The sequence below is a fragment of the Chlorocebus sabaeus genome, chromosome 24, assembly GCF_047675955.1.
Source record: "Chlorocebus sabaeus isolate Y175 chromosome 24, mChlSab1.0.hap1, whole genome shotgun sequence".
NCBI lineage: Eukaryota > Metazoa > Chordata > Mammalia > Primates > Cercopithecidae > Chlorocebus > Chlorocebus sabaeus.
Genome location: NC_132927.1, coordinates 41,587,291 through 41,605,708, shown reverse-complemented (window position 1 = coordinate 41,605,708; position 18,418 = coordinate 41,587,291).

Below are 18,418 nucleotides of genomic sequence, written 5' to 3'. Positions count from 1 at the left end.
TAGGTGATCAGGCCCAAGCAAGTCCTGAAGGAACAAGTAAATTACATGAGGAAGTGGCTCAAATGCCCATAATTCCTACTCCTGCTTCACTGCCTTCTCTCTCCCAGCCTGCACCTATGACCTTGTTGGGAGTACCCAATGATCAGTTCACAGAAGAAGAGATCAGGCCTGGTAACAGTTCTGCACAATATGCAGGCACCACCCAAACGTGAACAGCTGCAGCATTATAGCCCCTTTCTGGGACATCCCTAAAGCAGTGGTCCCCAATCATTTTAGCACCAGGGACAAGTTTTGTGAAAGATAATTTTTCTATGGAAGGACGAAGGTGGAGATAGAGGGATGGTTTCCGGATGAAACTGTTCCACGTCAGATCATCAGGCATTAGATTCTCATAAGGAGCACACAACCTAGATCCCTCGCGTGCGCAGTTCACAATAGGGTTCATGCTCCTGTGAGAATCTAATGCCACTGCTGATTTGACAGGAGGTGGAACTCACCCCCCACTCACCACCTGCTGTGCTGCCCAGTTCCGAACAGGCCACGGACCAGTACCATTGGTTGGGTCTGCAACATGATCATCCTTCAGTTCCTGCTGCGCCAGCAAAGCTCAGTGGGCACCAGGGACACAGAAGGCTGCTGCCTCATATGGGCCATCTCTAGCACTACAACCCAGGCAGGAGCATCCCAGAGCAAAATAGGCACCTGCAATTGGGGGTCCTCAAGACAGGGGCTCTCCAGGGTCCCAGGGGCAAAGGAGCAGGATCTGCAGCCTTCAAGGGCAATGAGAGGGACCTTAGAAGTCTCCTGTGTCTCTTCTTTGCTTCCACATCTTGGGGTGTGCAGTTGACTTATGAATCATCTCAGCCAGGGCAGCGATCTCTTCCCTCTTGCATTAGGAACAATTCCCTTTACCACTGTCCTTAGGACAGAATTCTGGGCAGTGCGCTTGGTTGCACAATTTATTTGGAAGGAGAAATGGCCAGACATGTGGTTATATACTGATTCATAGTAGCCAATGGTTTCCTGGATGGCCTTAGACTTGTAAGGAACATAATTGCAAAAGTGATGACAAAGAAATTTGGGGAAGAGTATGTGGATAGACCTATCCGACTGGGCAAAAGATGTGAAGATATTTGTTTCCCATGTGAATGCTCACCAAAGAGTGACCTCAGCAGAGGGGGATTATTTATTTATTTATTTATTTATTTATTTATTTATTTATTTTAATTTTTTATTTTCGAGACAGAGTTTCACTCTTGCTGCCCAGGCTGGAGTGCAATGGCGCGGTCTCAGCTCACTGCAACCTCCGGGTCCCGGGTTCAAGCGATTCTCCTGCCTCAGCCTCCCAAATAGCTGGGACTACAGGCATGAACCACCACACCCAGCTAATTTTGTGGGGTTTTTTTAGTAGAGACGGGGTTTCTCCATGTTGGTCAGGCCGGTCTCAAACTCCAAATCTCAGGTGATCCGCCCACCTCAGCCTCCCAAAGTGCTGGGATTATAGGCGTGAGCCACCACACCCAACCCTTTTATGTATTTATTTGTTTTTCTGAGACAGGGTCTCACTCTGATTGCCCAGGCTGGAGTGCAGTGGCATGATTTCGGTTTACTGCAGCCTCAACTTCCCCAGGCTCAAGTGATTCTCCCATCTCAGCCTGCTGAGTAGCTGGGACAACAGGCACACATCACCACACCCGGCTAATTTTTTTTGTATTTTCAGTAGAGACAGGGTTTCACCATGTTGCCCAGCTGGTCTCAAACTCCTGGCCTCAAGCAATCCACCCACCTTCATCTCCCAAAATGCTGGAATTACAGGCATGAGCTGCTGCACCCTGCCGCAGAGGAGGATTTTAATAATCAAATAGATAGGATGACTCATTCTGTGGACACTAGTCAACCTCTTTCCCCAATCATCCCATCATCGCCCAATGGCTCATGAAGAAAATGGCCATGGTGGCAGAGATGAAGGTTATGCATAGGCTCAACAACGTGGACTCCACTTACCAAGGCTGATTTGGCTACAGCCACCACTGAGTGCTCAATTTGCCAGCATCAGAGACTGACACTGAGTCGCTGATATGCCACTGTTCCTCCAGCTAAACAGACAGCTACCCAGAGGCAGGCTGATTACATTGGATGGTTTCCATTATGGAAAGGGCAGCATTTTGTTCTTATTGGAATAGACGCCTTGAATATGGATTTGCTTTTCCTGCATGCAATGCTTCTGCCGAAACTACTATCCACAGACTTACAAAATGTCTTATGCACCGTCATAGTATTACACACAGCATTGTTTTTGATCACGGAGCTCAATTCACAGCAAAAGAAATGCAGCAGTGGGCCCATGCTCATGAAATTCACTGATCTTACTGTGTTCCATACCATCCTGAAGCAGCTGGTTTGATAGTACAATGGAATGGCCTTTTGAAGATTCAGTTACAGTGCCAGCTCAGCGGCAATACTTTGTAGGTCTGCGGCAAGGTTCTCCAGAAGGCTGTATACATGCTCTGAATCAGAGTCCAGTGTGTGGTGCTCTTCCTCCCACAGCCAAGATTCACAGCTCCAGGAATCAAGAAGTGGAAACACCCACTATTACCCCTAGTGCCCCACTAGCAAAATTTTTGCTTCCTATTCTCATGAGCTTATGCTCTGCTGGCTTCGTGGTCTTTGTTCTGAAGGGAGGAATGTTTCCACCAGGAGACACAACAATGATTCTACTGAACTGGAAGTTGAGAGTGCCGCCTGGCCACTTTGGGCTCCTTATGTCTCTGAATCAACAGGCAAAGAAGTGAGTTACTGTGCCGACTGGCGTAATTAATCCTGACTACCTAGGGGAAATTGGACTGCCACTCCACAGTGGAGAAAAGGAAGAGTTTGTCTGGAACACAAGTGATCCCTTAAAGCATGTCCTACGATTAAGGTCAATGGTAAACTACAACAACCCAATCTGGGCAGGACTATGACTGGCTCAGACCCTTCCGGAATGAAGGTTTGGGTCACTTCAAAGAACCATGCCGGCTGAGGTGCTTGCTGAAGGCAAAGGGAATACCTAAAGGATAGTGAAAGAAACTACAACTATGTGACTGGTTACAGAAATGAGGACTGTAATTTTTTAGAATTTATTTATTTATTTATTTATTTATTTATTTATTTATTTATTTTATTTTTTTGAGATGGAGTCGTGCTCTGTCACCCAGGTTGGAGTACAGTGGCATGATCTCGGCTCACTGCAACTTTCACCTCCTGGGTTCAAGTGATTCTCCTGCCTCAGCCCCCCGAATAGCTGGGATTACAGGCATGCACCACCACACCCCGCTAATTTTTGTATTTTTAGTAGAGATGGGGTTTCACCATGTTGGCCAGGCTGGTCTCAAACTCCTGACCTCAGGTGATCCGCCTGCCTTGGCGTCCCAAAGTGCTGGGATTATAGGTGTGAGCCACCGTGCCCAGCCAGAGGGCTGTAATTGTCATGAGCATTTCCTCTTTATTTTATTATTAATATGTTTGTGAGTGTATATGTGTGTGTATAAATCTATCCACATATACGCTAAGCAAATGTCTTTGTTTTCTTCTCTCTCTTATTCCCTTGTCATATAACATAAGATGTATTGACTTGGCCAGGTGTGGTGGCTTACACCTGTAATCCCAGCACTTCGGTAGGCCAAGGTAGGTGGATCACTTGAGGTCAGGAGTTCGAGACAAGCCTGACCAATATGGTAAAACCCTGTCTCTACTAAAATACAAAAAAATTAGCTGGGTATGGTGGTGTGCACCTGTAATCCCAACTACTCAGGAGGCTGAGGTAGGAGAATCACTTGAACCCAGGAGGCGGAGGTTGCAGTGAGCTGAGATTGTGCCACTGCACTCCAGCCTGGGCAACAGAGCAAGACTCCATCTTAAAAAAAAAAAAAGAAAAAGAAAAACACAAAGTATTGACTTTACATCATAGTATTTACATATAGTTAATTTTATACCATAGTATTTAAGTTACAGGATTCCAAAGAGAAAGTACATGTCACTGAAGGACTTTAGCTCCTCTTCTGGGGAGGGTGTTAGTGTGTTTTGGTTATAGGCAGGATAGCTGTATCAGGTTAGGTGGAATTATGGCCTCGTTAGTGTCTTTTTTTGGAGTTTAAGTATGGTTTAAGGAGATACATATAGGTGCCACGTTGATGAGATGTGGACTTGTGATGGCTAGTAGTTTGTGTCAACTTCACTGGGCTACCAGGTGCCCAGATATTTGGTTAAACATTTGTGTGTGTGTGTGTGTGTGTGTGTGTGTGTGTGTGTGAGAGAGAGAGAGAGAGAGAGAGAGAGAGACTTGGGATGAAATTAACATGAGAATTCATAGATTAAATAAAGCAGATTGCCCTCCCAATATGGGTGGGCCTCCTTCAATCTATTAAAGGTCTGAAGAGAACAGAAGGCTGAGTCAGAGAGAATTTGCTCTTTAAGCTGACTATCTTCAAGTGGGGAAATCACATCAGTCTTCTCCTGTTTTTAAACTGAGGCTCAGATTGGAAATATACCATTAGCTGTCCTGGGCCTCGAGCTTGCCAACCTCAGATCTTGGGACTTCTGTACCTCCATAATCATGTAAGCCAATTCCTTATAATAAATTTCATATCTATCTGTCTATCTACCTATCTACACATATAGAAAGGTAGGAAGATGATAGATAGATAGATGATTGATAGATAGATAGATAGATAGATAGATAGATAGATAGATAGATAGTATATCTTATTGGTACTGTTTCTCTGCAGAGCCCTGACTAACACAGATACTTAGCTAGTTAAGTGGCATAGCTAAGAACATTCTTGTGAAAGTCTTTTTATGGATACACATTTTTCCTTTTTCTTTTTAATTATTATTTTGTGAGACAGGGTCTCACTTTGTCACCCAGGCTGGAGCTCAGTGGTGTGATCACAGCTCACTGCAGCCTTGACTTCCTGGGCTCTGGCAATCCTCTCACTTCAATCTCCTGAGTAGCTGGGACCACAGGTGCATGCCACCACACCTGGCTACTTTTTACTGTTTTTTGTTTTGTTTTGTTTTGTTTTTTTGTTTTTGTTTTTGTTTTTTTTGGTAGAAACATGATTTCGCCATATTGCCCAGGCTGGTCTCAAACTCCTGAACTCAAGTGATCCATCTGCCTTGGCCTCAAAGTACTGGGATTACAAGCAAGAGCCACCACACCTGGCTTGTTTTTCTTTCTCTGGTAAATATCTAGACATTTAATTGCTGGGTTGCAGAGTATGTGTTTGTCTAACTGTAGGAAATTACTAAACTGCTTTTTTTTTTTTTTTTAAACAGAGTCTCACTCTATTGCCAGACTGGAGTGCAGTGGCACAATCTTGGCTCACTGCAACCTCTGCCTGCCAGATTCAAGCAACTCTCCTGCCTTAGCCTCCCAAGTAGCTGAGACCACAGGTGCGTGCCACCATGCCCAGCTACTTTTTTTGTATTTTTAGTAGAGACGGGTTTTCACCATGTTGGCCATGATGGTCTCAATCTCTTGACCTCGTCATCCGCCCCCCTCAGCCTCCCAAAGTGCTGGGATTACAGGTGTGAGCCACCGTGCCCGGCCCCAAAGTGCTTTTCAAAGTGGTCTATGACCATTCCAGTTGCTCTACATCCTCATCAACATTTGGTGTCACAGGTAGTTTAATTTTAGCTACTCTATGGATGTGTAATTGTTTTAATTTGTATTTTCCTGCTAACTAGTGATGTTGAGAATTTGTTCATGTGCTTACCAGTTATTGTTATATCTTCCTTTGTGAAGTGTCTGCCCACTTTTCAAAAATGGGTTGCTTTTCTTATTATTAAGTTGTAGGAATGCTTTCTATTTTATTAATAACATTCTTCATTTTGCAGATACTCCCTCCCAGTCTGAGAATTGCCTATTATTCATTTTCTTAAGGGTGCAGAAATTTCTAATTTTGAAAAAGTCTGATTTTTTTTTGTCTTTTGTAGTTATTGTTGTCTGCAACCTAAGAAAAGATTTGCCTACTCCAAGGTTGTGAAGATAGTCTCCTGTTTGCTTCTAGAAGCTTTATCACTCAATAACTTTGTTATTTCACACTATACACAAACATTAATTTGAGATGAAGGTAAGGTGCTCCAATCTGAAAGAACATTAGCCCAAATGAAAAGGTTTTATATGTAAGAGGGAAGTAGAACCTGAGACTTGCAGTCAAGTGAGGCCAAATGGTGGAGGGCCTTGAATCCCAAGCTAAAGACTGAGGACTTCTTTCCATGAACAATGGAGAGATGCTGAAGACTTTCACAAGCGAGTCATAAATTAACAGCTGGGGAGAAAAGGTGAATGCTTGGGAGACTCGGTGATGGTGACTTAATGTCTCCCATCTGTATACTTTGAGATGTGAACCACATGTTTTTGAGGTCACTTCCTACCCTGATTTTCTGTGATTCTTCCTTCCCAAAAGGGGGCACTGAGGCAGGAGCTACAATAGTCTTTCAAACTGTTAGGGCCAGGGCAGAGACTGCCAAATCCTTAGTCCTCGGTTTTGACCTAACCGGTGGGTCAGATTGCTAGGGATGGGGTGGGCACCAACTGTCTAATTGCCTGTGAAGTAGAGGTTTGGGGAAAGTAGAGAACAAGTGCCTCCTGCTCTCCCATGCATAACCCACAGAGAAATAACAGTTTCCCTAGAATTTCGAGTCCAGACCTCCACCTCTCTGCTGGTGTGCCAAGCCTGTCCAACTTCTTTCCTATCACAAAAGAGAAGGGTCCTTCTTCTTCCTCCAACATTTCTTTCTTTCTTTTTTTTTTTTTTGAGATGGAGTTTCACTCTTGTTGCCCAGGCTGGAGTACAATGGTATGATCTTGGCTCATTGAAACCTCCACCTCCCGAATTCAAGTGGTTCTCCTGCCTCAGCCTCCCGAGTAGCTGGGATTACAGGCGCCCGCCAGCATGCCCAGCTAATTTTTGTATTTTTAGTAGAGACAGGGCTTCACCATGTTGGCCAGGCTGGTCTCGAACTCCTGACCTCAGGTAATCTGCCTGCCTCAGCCTCCCAAAGTGGTGGGATTAAAGGTATGAGCCACCATGCCCAGCCTCTTCCTCCAACATTTCAAACCCTCCCTCTCCTGCCCCATGTCCAAGCCTAGCTGCACTTCTTTTAAAAATCTTGAATTAAGCTCAGATGACCCTTAGCACTCCCTCTACTCCTGCTTTCCTCTTCCAGAATTCTCTCCAGTTATATATAACTGCTGCCTTCACTTCTCACATATCTGCTCATTTCTCAGATCGTGACAGTAGAGGGTCCAACCTCTATCACTTTCCAGAAACTTCCCATATTATGAATAATCTCCAACTGACCAGCCCTATGCCTCATCAGTCCTCATGTTCTTCTCTCCATTGTACTGGGCCCGTGTTGCCTTCCCTGTCTCTGGATGGACCCCTCTTTCCCCTTGACTCCCCTTTCACTGCTCTGCTACTGCTTTTCCTTCCTCCATAGCCATTCCCCATCATTGCTTGGTGGCCTCAGGGAGAGTCTGGAGGACACCAGATGGAAACACCCCAACTTCTCACCTGCAAACCTGGAAATTCATCATAACCTACATTTCATTTTTCTGGTTAAAACAGAACTCGTCTCTTTACTGACCTGAACCCATTCCTCCATCTGGAAGGGAATCCCATCTCTTCCCATTTCCTCACTTCTTTCTAACAATTATCCTGTCATCTTCTTGAGTCTTTAATCTCCTCTCCGCTGTTCTTTCTCAAAATCATGAAAAAAATCCTGAAGTCTTCACCTCTTTAAAAAAATACTCTTGTTTTCACTGCCTTTTTGTACCTAATTCACAGTCAAACTTCCTGAAAGGGTCATGTATACTTCTTATCTCCCCTTACACCCTTCCTTGTCACTCCTCTGTCCTCTGAAAACAATCTCATCAAGATTACTAATGACCTCCATGTTGCCCAAATCTCCTGGACTTTTGTTGTTCCTTTGAGTTACTCTCAACAGCTTTGACATTATTCACCACTTCCTGCCTCTCCTCGCCCGGTTCCTCCTGCCCTGACTGCTTCCTCTCTGTGCCCCTGACATGCCCTTCTCTCTCCCTCTCTATTTCTCTCCCTCTCTCTCCTCCCTGTCTCTCTCTCTCCCTCTCCCTCCCTCTGTCTCTCTTGCTCCTGTGCCGTAGTGGTACTCCCTGTGCTCCTTGGCTTTCTGGCTTGGGCCTTCTTCTTCCCTCACTTTCCCTGAGTGATCTCATCCACTCCTTCACTCCACAAATATTTACTGAGCACCCTCCACGAATCAGGCAAGGTTCTAAGCCCTGAGGTACCACAACGAAGAAGACAAAGCCCCGGCTGTTATAGAGTTCACGTTTACCAAAGTGTCAATTCTGTCTGGACGCCCGTGACACCGAACTGTCTCCAGCCCAGATCTCTCTCTCCTGTCTTCTTAACACCTCTACTTGACCATCCCACATACAACTAGACTTGTCCCAGAGGTAAAATTTTCATCCTTACTGCCTTCTGGACCAGCTTATCTTCCTATCTCAATTACCCAAACCAGGAGTTGCTCTTTGCATTCGTTCGTCATCTTTGATTCTTCACTTTCATTCTCCCCTTCAATCCAGCTGTAACCAAATCCTGGCAATTCTACCTCCCAATCCTCCCAAATGCCTCCAGAATTCATCCACTGCTCTTTACACCCAATGCTATTACTCTGACTTGGAGCCACATCCCCTCTTCCCCGGTTCCCACCAGGTGACCCTCTGGTCTTCTTCTCTCCCATGCCACACCCTTCAATACATTGTCTGCACTGCAGTCAGAGTCATTTTCTAGTGTACCTACAGAACTGATCCCACGACCTCCTTGCTTAAAATTCTTCATTGCCTTTAAAATTAAAGCCAAACCTCTTATCATGGCTCCTGCCTACCTCTCAGTCCTCTCCCCAACCACCCACCTCACTCTCAGCTCTCCTGACACACACAGTCAACTGTTTTTTCCAGTGCCCTGGATGTGCCACGTTCCCTCACAACTCTGAACCTTGAAAGTGCTGTTGCCTCAGCTTGGAAGTCTTCCTCACTCCTGACCTGCACCCCCTCACCTAGCTAACTCCTATTTACATCAGGCTCAGCTCAGAGGTAACTTCTAGAGCACTTTCCATTAAGGCTATCGTCTGTGGCAATTGCCCTCCTATGTACTTCCGTGTCATCCTGTGTTATCCACTCTATTATGATCATCTGATTTCATTGTTTATTTTCTGCGTTCCTCTTCCATGAGACTTTATGCCATAGGAAGGCAGGAACAAAGTCCACATCACTCATATTGTGTCATTGTGTTTCCAGCCTTCAGAAAATACTGATCAAGAAATAACTGTCAAGAAATAACTTGGCGCGGTGGCTCAAGCCTGTAATCCCAGCATTTTGGGAGGCCGAGACGGGTGGATCACGAGGTCAGGAGATCGAGACCATCCTGGCTAACATGGTGAAACCCCGTCTCTACTAAAAAATACAAAAAACTAGCCAGGCGTGGTGGCGGGTGCCTGTAGTCCCAGCTACTCGGGAGGCTCAGGCAGGAGAATGGTGTAAACCCGGGAGGCGGAGCTTGCAGTGAGCTGAGATCTGGCCACTGCACTCCAGCCTGGGTGACAGAGCGAGACTCCGTCTCAAAAAAAAAAAAAAAAAAGAAATAACTGTCGAAAATGAATAGTTTCTTGCCTTCCTCCTCCTGCCCTCTAAGTGCAGACATTGCTTAAGATTCATGTTTTCCAGCTTTGCTCGATTTCCTTCTTTATATTTCATGGATTCCTATTACTTCAATGATTGGATATGTGTGAAGAAGTCTCCAATCTATCCCCAAGCTAGATAGCTCTCAGCTCCCAGACTGCATTTCCAATCTCATGCTAGACATTCATGCTTGTAGGTCTTTCCATCATCTCAGATAAAAGATATAAAACATTAAAAGCATGCAAAGGATATATGTGTAAGGCTGCGCAATGCAACATTGCCTATAATATAGAAAAATTGGAAACAATCCAAATGCCCATCAAAAGAGAATTGGGTCAATAAACTGTGTACCACTGTGCAGACTAGAAAGATTTATATACTGATGTGAAAAAGATGCCCATGATATACCGTTCAGTAAAAACGCAGCTTCATCTGTGTAAATACATACAGTGCTCTTTTGAATAATTTTCCCTTTCTTTGATCCCAAAGTCAATGATAGTCATTTGTATGTTGAACAATGGATTTTATAATGCACACTTCAAATGAATATATAAGGGAATGGAAAAAAGTACTATCTATTATCTATTAAGAGACTCCCGTTAACCACACACACACAAAAACAGGTTTCAATACTACAGAGTTTAATTTTATTCAATCATTCAACATGCATTTATTAAGCACCTATTATGTGCCAGTTTCTGTTCCAGGTACTGGGGATATGCAGAGAGCAAGGCAAAGTCCTTGCTCTTACAGTTTTCTTTCTTTTATCTTTTTTTTTTTTTTTGAGAAGAGTTTTGCTCTTGTCGCCCAGGCTGGAGTGCAGTGGCGTGATCTCGGCTCGCTGCAACTTTCACTTCCCGGTTTTAAGCAATTCTCCTGCCTCAGCCTCCTGAGTAGCTGGGACTACAGGTGTGCACCACCAGGCTCAGCTAATTTTTTGTATTTTTAGTAGAGATGGGGTTTCACCATGTTGGCTAGGCTGGTCATGAACTCCTGACCTCAAGTGATCCACCCGCCTCAGGTTCCCAAAGTGCTGGGATTACAGGCGTGAGCCACCACACCCGGCTGCTCTCACAGTTTTCTAAATAGAAAATAGGCAAATAAATAGACATAGAATTAAACACCATGTAATGATACGTGGTATGAAGAAACTGAATTATAAGATGTGCTATTCTGGGTAGGATGCTTTGGGAAGGGCTTTCTGAAATAGTGACAATTGAGCAGAGACCTGAATAAAAGTGAGGGCGGGAATTACGTGAATATTTGGGGCAAGGACATTCTGACCGGAAGAATCAGCCATCACAGAGGCCTATCGTATTGCCATGTTTAACTGGTTCTAAAAGTGCAAGGCAGCCAGAGCAGCTGGAGCAAAGCAGGGGAGGAAAGAGTGGAGGGAGATAAGGCCGTGGTGTGGGCTCTGGGCTCTGGCGTCCATTCTAAGTGTGATGAAAAGTAAGTCTTCAGAAGTGTTTCTGTTACATGTTAGTGTCTCATTTTTAAAAGTTAGCATAAAACATTTCCGAGATGTGAAACTATAGGAGACATTCATTTTCAAAACCAATGATGATCTGATTTTTTTTTAATTGCCAAAGTAATACTCATCGTAAAACATTAAAGCACAATCTTGTGTTTGAATCTTTCACGGTGAGTATTACTTTGGCAATCAGAAAAAAAAAATAATGATTTTTTAAATGTGAGGGCTGGACACAGTGACTCATGCTTGTAATCTTAGCACTTTGGGAGGTTGAGGCAGGCAGATCACTTGAGCCCAGAAGTTGGAGATCAGTCTGGGCAACATGGCAAAACCCTGTCTCTACTAAAAATACAAAAATTAGCTGGGTGTGGTGGCGCACATCTGTAGTCCCAGCTACTCAGGAAGCTGAGGGAGGAGGATCGCTTGAGCCCAGGATAGTCAAGGCTGCAGTAAGCCATGATCACACCACTGTACCCCACCCTGGGCAACAAAGACCCTGCCTCAAAAACAATAAAAATAACGGCCGGGCGCAGTGGTTCACGACTGTAATCCCAGAACTTTGGGAGGCCAAGGTGGGCGGATCACAAGTTCAGGAGTTGAGATCATCCTGGCTAACACGGTGAAACCCCGCCTCTACTAAAAATACAAAAAATTAGCCAGGCATGGTGGTGGGGCGCCTATAGTCCCAGCTACTTGGGAGGCTGAGACAGGAGAATGGCATGAACTTGGGAGGCGGAGCTTGCAGTGAACTGAGATCGCACCACTGCTCTCCACCCTGGGCAACACAGCGAGACTTCATCTCAATTAATAATAATAATAATAATAATAATAAAAATGTGCCTACCCTTTGACTCATCAACTCCCTTTCAAGAAAAATATCCTTTAACTATTGGATAAATATGTAAAAATATGTATATAAGGATGTTCATTACAGTATTATTTATAGCAACAAAATGGAAATAACTTTGATGTTCAACAATAGGGGATTGACTAAATTATGGTAAGAACTATACAATGAAATCATAAAGAGTCACAACAAATTATGTTGTAGAATATCTCCCAGCTAAAAATTAGTTCAATTCCCAGCTCTATGAAGGCTTTTCTGTCTGCCCTGGCCTAATAGGACCTCTTCCTCCTTGAAGCTTATTTGTGCTTATTGTCTACAGCATCCTCTGGCCCCCACAGTGGAACAACAAGTGTGTGGCTCACACCCAGCTTACTCTAAATTGTGCTAATGGAAGCGGAGTGGAGCAGAGCAATCCCGAACAATAGATAAATTCATTCCTTTGTAAATGCATCAGAGAATTTATTTCGCAGTGGCTTCACCTTCCTAATTATCTTTCCCCATGTTAGTATTAAAATTAATGAGCATTTCCAAACACACTGGTAGCAGAGGCAGGAACCCAGAAGAAGGCAATAGAGCGAAGCGTTCCCCTGGGTAACCCACCGCTGGACAACAGGACCTGGAGGCTCAGAGGGTTGTTGGGGCTCTTCCCTTGTACAACTAACTGCCCACTCCTCTTCATGGAGAGACTAGAATACGGCCCCTCCTCAGTAATCTCTGGGCAGGGAACTCTCCTAAGGGAACCCTCCTGGCCTCTGTCTGCCCTATAGTCACGCCTTCCCAGGGAGGAGGATGCAGCAGCTATCTTCCCTTTGCCCTTGTTCAGCCAGCTCTATACCCACAGGGTGACCTGTGTGGATTACATGAGCGGGATCTCTTATCTTCTGGCCTCCCTCCTGAGGAGGAGGATACGAACCCTCACTCCCTTCCTGCAGGTGGCAGCAGGCTGGCCTTTGCCCTTGGCTTGCAGGGCTGGGCTTCCTAAGCCTGGTTCTGATCCCCTTTGTGCATGAGCGTCCACTCTCGGCACTGCCATGGGACAGTGACACAGCCACTCATGAACTATCCTGGGTCTCCTTCCCAGTCTACTTGAACAATTCTGCCGAGCAGCCAAGTGACTGACTCAAGAGCTTGACGGAGACCAGGACACATTCCTTCCACCCGCCTCACAGCAGCCTCCTCTGGAAAGGGCAGGGCGCCACAGGGGAAAGAGAAGTCACACTATCTTAAAGAGAGATTCCTAATAGCCATTACATAAGGGCTCATGTGACAGCCTCTTCCACCCAGTGGCCCTGAGTGGCCAGGGAGGCTACCAATGTGATGCATTTGAGGGGCTCAGTGACACGCCCTACCAACCTAAGTGCTCCACCAGCTGAGAAACAAGACAAATCAGTTAACCAATAGAGACCCTTATTTATTACTGATAGAAATGCTGATATTGAGTAATAATACATTTCTGTCCTAGGGCTGCCTAATACCAAAGCCCAGAATGAGTTAGATAGAAGTGGCACCCAGGCTGGGCACAGTGGCTCACTCCTGTAATCCCAGCACTTTGGGAGGCCTAGGTGGGTGGATCGCTTGAGCTCAGGAGTTTGAGATCAGCCTGGTCAACATGGTGAGACCCCATCTCTACAAAAAATAAAAAAATTAGCTGGGTGTGGTGGTGCATGCCTACAGTCCCAGCTACTAGGGAGGCTGAGTGGGAAGCTCACCTCAGCCTGAGAGGCCAAGGCTGCAGTGAGTCATGTTTACCACTGCATTCCAGCCTGGGCGATGGAGCAAGACCCTGTGTCAAAAAAAAAAAAAAAAGAAAGAAAGAAAGAAAGAATAGGCACTCAGGTAGTGCTGGGGAAGGCAGGCCTCTCTGCAGTGGGAGGTAGGGCCACTTCATTGCACAACAATGTAGAAAGACCAGCCCCTAAGAAGAAAGAAAGAGGAAGGCATTGAAATAGGCCAAATGTCTTCTAAACTCACCAATGGAATTCAGTCAGCCCTCCTGTTATTCAGGGATAGCTGACATACTCTGTGTAATTTGAACAAAATCTAATAAAGGGATTCTTCACAAAAGTGTGGGCAGAGCATGGAGAATCCACAAAGGACAGTGTAATATCCCAGAGCTGAAATGCAGGCAGAGGGAGCAGTTACCAGAATCTGAAGAAAGAGAAGCTGAGCAGAGAGAGCGTCTGATAGGAGGGACCGCCTTCAGTCAGAGGGTGTTCTGTGGCCAGCCTGCTGCCACCTATGGGAAGGGAGTGCAGGGTTCATTTCCTCCTCCCTAGGAGGGAGGCCAGAAGATAAGAAATCCCCCTCATGTAATCCATATAGGTCACCGTGTGGGCATAGAGCTGGCTGAACAAGGGCAAAGGGAAGTTAACTGTTGCATCCTCCTCCCTGGGAAGGCGTGACTATAGGGCAGACAGAGGCCAGGAGGGCTCCCTTAGGAGAGTTCCCTGCCCAGGGAAGGACATATCAGGAAAGGGAAAGAAGCAGTCCTTCCCTATGATCCACACTTGTAAAAGCACCTTGTTTAGGCTCACACAGCTAGGGAGTGATGGGGCTAAGAGCGCCTCCTGTCTCCTAACTGGGGGCCGTCTGCATGGATGGTTTATCTCTTAAACTTCTTATTGACCCAAGAGTGGATTGTTGGGTTCCCCTGTTCAGCAATCTCTGCACTAATTCAAAAACTTCTGTTCGTGGGCGGGAGGGGGATGGTGGAGTTGGGGGAGGTGGGCAGGAAGGACAGAGATTGTCTTAGTCAGTTTGGGATGCTATAACGAAATACTTTAGACTGGGTAATTTTGAAACACTAGAAACGTATTGCTCACACTTCTGGAGGCCGGGAAGTCCAAGTTCAAAGCATCAGCAGATTAAATGTCTGGTGAGAGCCTGCTGTTCAAGATGAACATAGATGGTTCCTTTTATGTGTCCCCATATGGATGAAGGGGAGAAAAAGCTCCCTCAGGCCTCTTAAGGACACTCATCCCATATGTAAGGATGAAGCCGTCCTTCCCGATTTGCTTCCAAACACCACACCCCTCAATAGGATCCCACTGGGGGTTAAGTTTCAACACAAGAATGTTGAGGAGACACAAACGTTCAGACCACAGCAGAGATAAAGCGGGGAAAAATGGTATTTGAGGTTTGTGGGTTTTGTTTTTGTTTTGCCTTTGAAAATTCCCTGGAGGGAAATCATCTACTGTTAAAATCAATCTTTCTCCTTTGCTCCTGTCTCTCTCTCTCTCTGTGTCTCTCCCTACTTCTTTCTCTCCCTCTCTCGCCCCACTTCTTTCTCTCCTCCAATCCTGCATCTCTTTCACAGAAGCACCTTCCCCCCGCCTCCTGTGTTCCTATGTGACCTCCCAACCCCAGGCAGGAGATGGCAGTGATTCTAAATGGAGATGAGGGGCTAGAATGCCCTGCAGAGGCCTGAGGTCTCAGACAGACCCAAGGAACTTGCACCAAAGTCCTCTGTCACTCAGTTTCAGCACTATTCTATGGCCCAGCTATCTCTGATGAGAAATAATTCAAATTCTTTTTCAACTCCTCGGAAGGCAGCATTTATAGGCCTGCTGGCTAAAATATCCACAATCAGTTCCTTTCCACGAGCAAAGGTGGTGAAATCTGGGAGATCAAAGAAAAAAAAACAATAATAAAGTCATTCAGAATCCCTTTGTTCAGCTAAACAAAGTTTTAGGTGCCAGGTTTTATGCCTGAGGCAGGAACTCAAAGGTAGAGAAGGCCTCATCCCTGCTCTTGGGCCATTCACAGTCTGACTTCTCACTGCTGAACTTTTCTGGAACACACCTGGTCATTGCATTGGCTAGCCAAATAAAGCGACCTCTGGAGATGGTCCCCTTCCCATGTCATCCTCCAAGAGAAGTAGTACATCGGCTTCCTCTCGGAGTCATAAATGTTCTGAATAGGGTAAGTCGTCAGAGATTCCTTGACTGGAGATGGAAACAGGCTTAGAGAGGAGAAGGGTCTGAGCACAGGTCACATGCCCACGGATGGTGGCTGTGCTGGGCCTGGGCATGTTTTCCGTTCCCCCACATCACCCTGCTTCCTTGGCATTCCTGGGAGCTGATGAGCCAGAGAGAACTGATGACAGCTGGTAGCTTCTGAGTTTGTCCTGATTGGTGCCTCTTTTTGGGAGCTGTCCTGATAAAGTAGCCAGCATGCTGAGAGGCTCGGCTCCCAACTTGGAAAGGTAGGAGTTCTCTGTGAGGGTCAGAGCCAAAGACACTCAATCACGTTAACACTGATATCTTGAAGCTCTCTGCACAATTTATTAATATAGTTGTCTCCAGCCCCTGTGAAGCCAGAGCCCTCTGAGTGTACAAAGGCCTGGTCCATACTTGAGCGCATGGATTCATGGCCCCGGAAAATCATCCAGTCCAGGGGTTTTCAAACTGCCAGCACAACCAAGTAACTAGGTGGCAAAAATCTGTCCTCTCCTCTCCTCTCCTCTCCTCTCCTCTCCTCTCCTCTCCTCTCCTCTCCTCTCTCTCTCTCCGTCTCTCTCTCTCTCTCTCTCTTTCAGATGGAGTCTCACTCTCTCGCCAGGCTGGAGTGCAGTGGCACAATCTCAGCTCACTGCAACCTCCGCCTCCTGGGTTCAAGTGATTCTCCTGCTTCAGCCTCCTGAGTAGCTGGGACTATGGGCACACGCCACCATGCCCAGCTAATTTTTGTATTTTTAGTAGAGATGGAGTTTTACCCTGTTGGCCAGGATGGTCTTGATCTCTTGACCTCGTGATCTGCCCACCTCAACCTCCCAAAGTACTGGGATTACAGGCGTGAGCCACTGTGCCCTGCCAATCTATTTTCTTAAAAGGATGAAAATAGTAGAAAATATCAGGTACATCACACATGTGGTAGGCAGAATTCTAAGATAACCTCCAATGACCTCATACAATCCCTCCCTTGAGCATGGGCAGTACCTGTGAACTTGATGGAATATCACTCACAATAGTTTGTTAGTTATACGGTAATGGAAGGAATTTTGCAGAAATAATCGAGGTCCATAATCAGTGAACCAAATCTCTCTTTTGAGCTAATGAAAAGAGAGAGTATCCTGGGTGGGACTGACCTAATCAGGCAAGTTCCTTGAAAGAAAGATTCTCCTGCTGGCCTTCAAGTAGAAGCAAGCTGCCATGAATTCTACAGTTGCACGGACATGGATTCTGAAAATAACCAGGTGAGTGTGGAAGAGGGCCCAAGCTCCACAAGAGACCACAGCCCCAGCAGACACCTTGGTTGCCTCTTTGTGAGATCCTGAGTAGAGAATCCAGCTAAGCTGTACCTGGAACCCTGACCCATGAAAATGGTAACATAATAAATGTGTGTTGTTTTAAACCATTACATTTGTGGTAGTTTGTTGCACAGTGATAGACAACTAATACAATACTCCAATAGCAAGGATAAGAATTGTATTATGAAAATTTTTTTAGTTATGTATATAAATACATAAATATTAGAACATGGTATAAAATGCAGTTTTTACCTAAGGTGTGATCAAAACTTTGAAAGTCACTGATCTAGCTATAGAGTGACTTATTCAAGGCCAAGCAGCCATTTGCAGAAGCATCAAAACTAGCATCCAGGTCTCCCAGCTCCCTGGTCAATGTTCCTCCATCATACCACACTGTTTGCTTGCCCTGTTAGGAAAAAATTATATTCTTGAGAAGAAAGAAGAGTAGAGAGGAGGTGGTTAACCCTGGTCAAGTCAGGTCCCTGTATGGGTCAGTTTATTGCCATCTCATGGAACATCTTTATTTTGCCAGATTATTCTTCCCCATTCAAGGTCCAACTCACACAGTCTGGGTGCAGTGGCTCACTCCTGTAATCCAAGCCTTTGGAAGGCCAGGGCAGGAGGATTGCTTGAGCCCAGGAATTGGAGATCAGCCTGGATGACAGCGTGAGACCCTACCAAAAAAAAAAAAACCGGTTGGGGGGGGCAACTCAGTATACACTGTGCCATTATGTAGCTTAAGTGCTTTATATAAAAGACCTTGATTAATCCATACCTTCACAAAATAAATAGACCTTAATACCCCTATTTTGCAGATGACGAAAGTGAAGCTCTGAAAAGGTTAAGCAAAGTGTGCTGAAAAATACAGCTGGAAAGTGGTAAACCCAGTACTCTACACCTCATTCTAACTCATGTTGGCTTGATTCCAGTGCCTGAGCCTTAACTACTAAGTGCACTGTTCTCCCACAGAAACCTTCTCTACACAGGAATTTAGTTGGCTCAGAATTTGTGGCTGGGAAATGTCTTGAATTTTCTGGGAAGCTACAGCTATAAATAATAATATATAGCTAACATTTATTGAGCATTTAGTATATGCCGAGCACTGTGAAAGGCACTTTATATTTATTATCTCATTAAATCTTC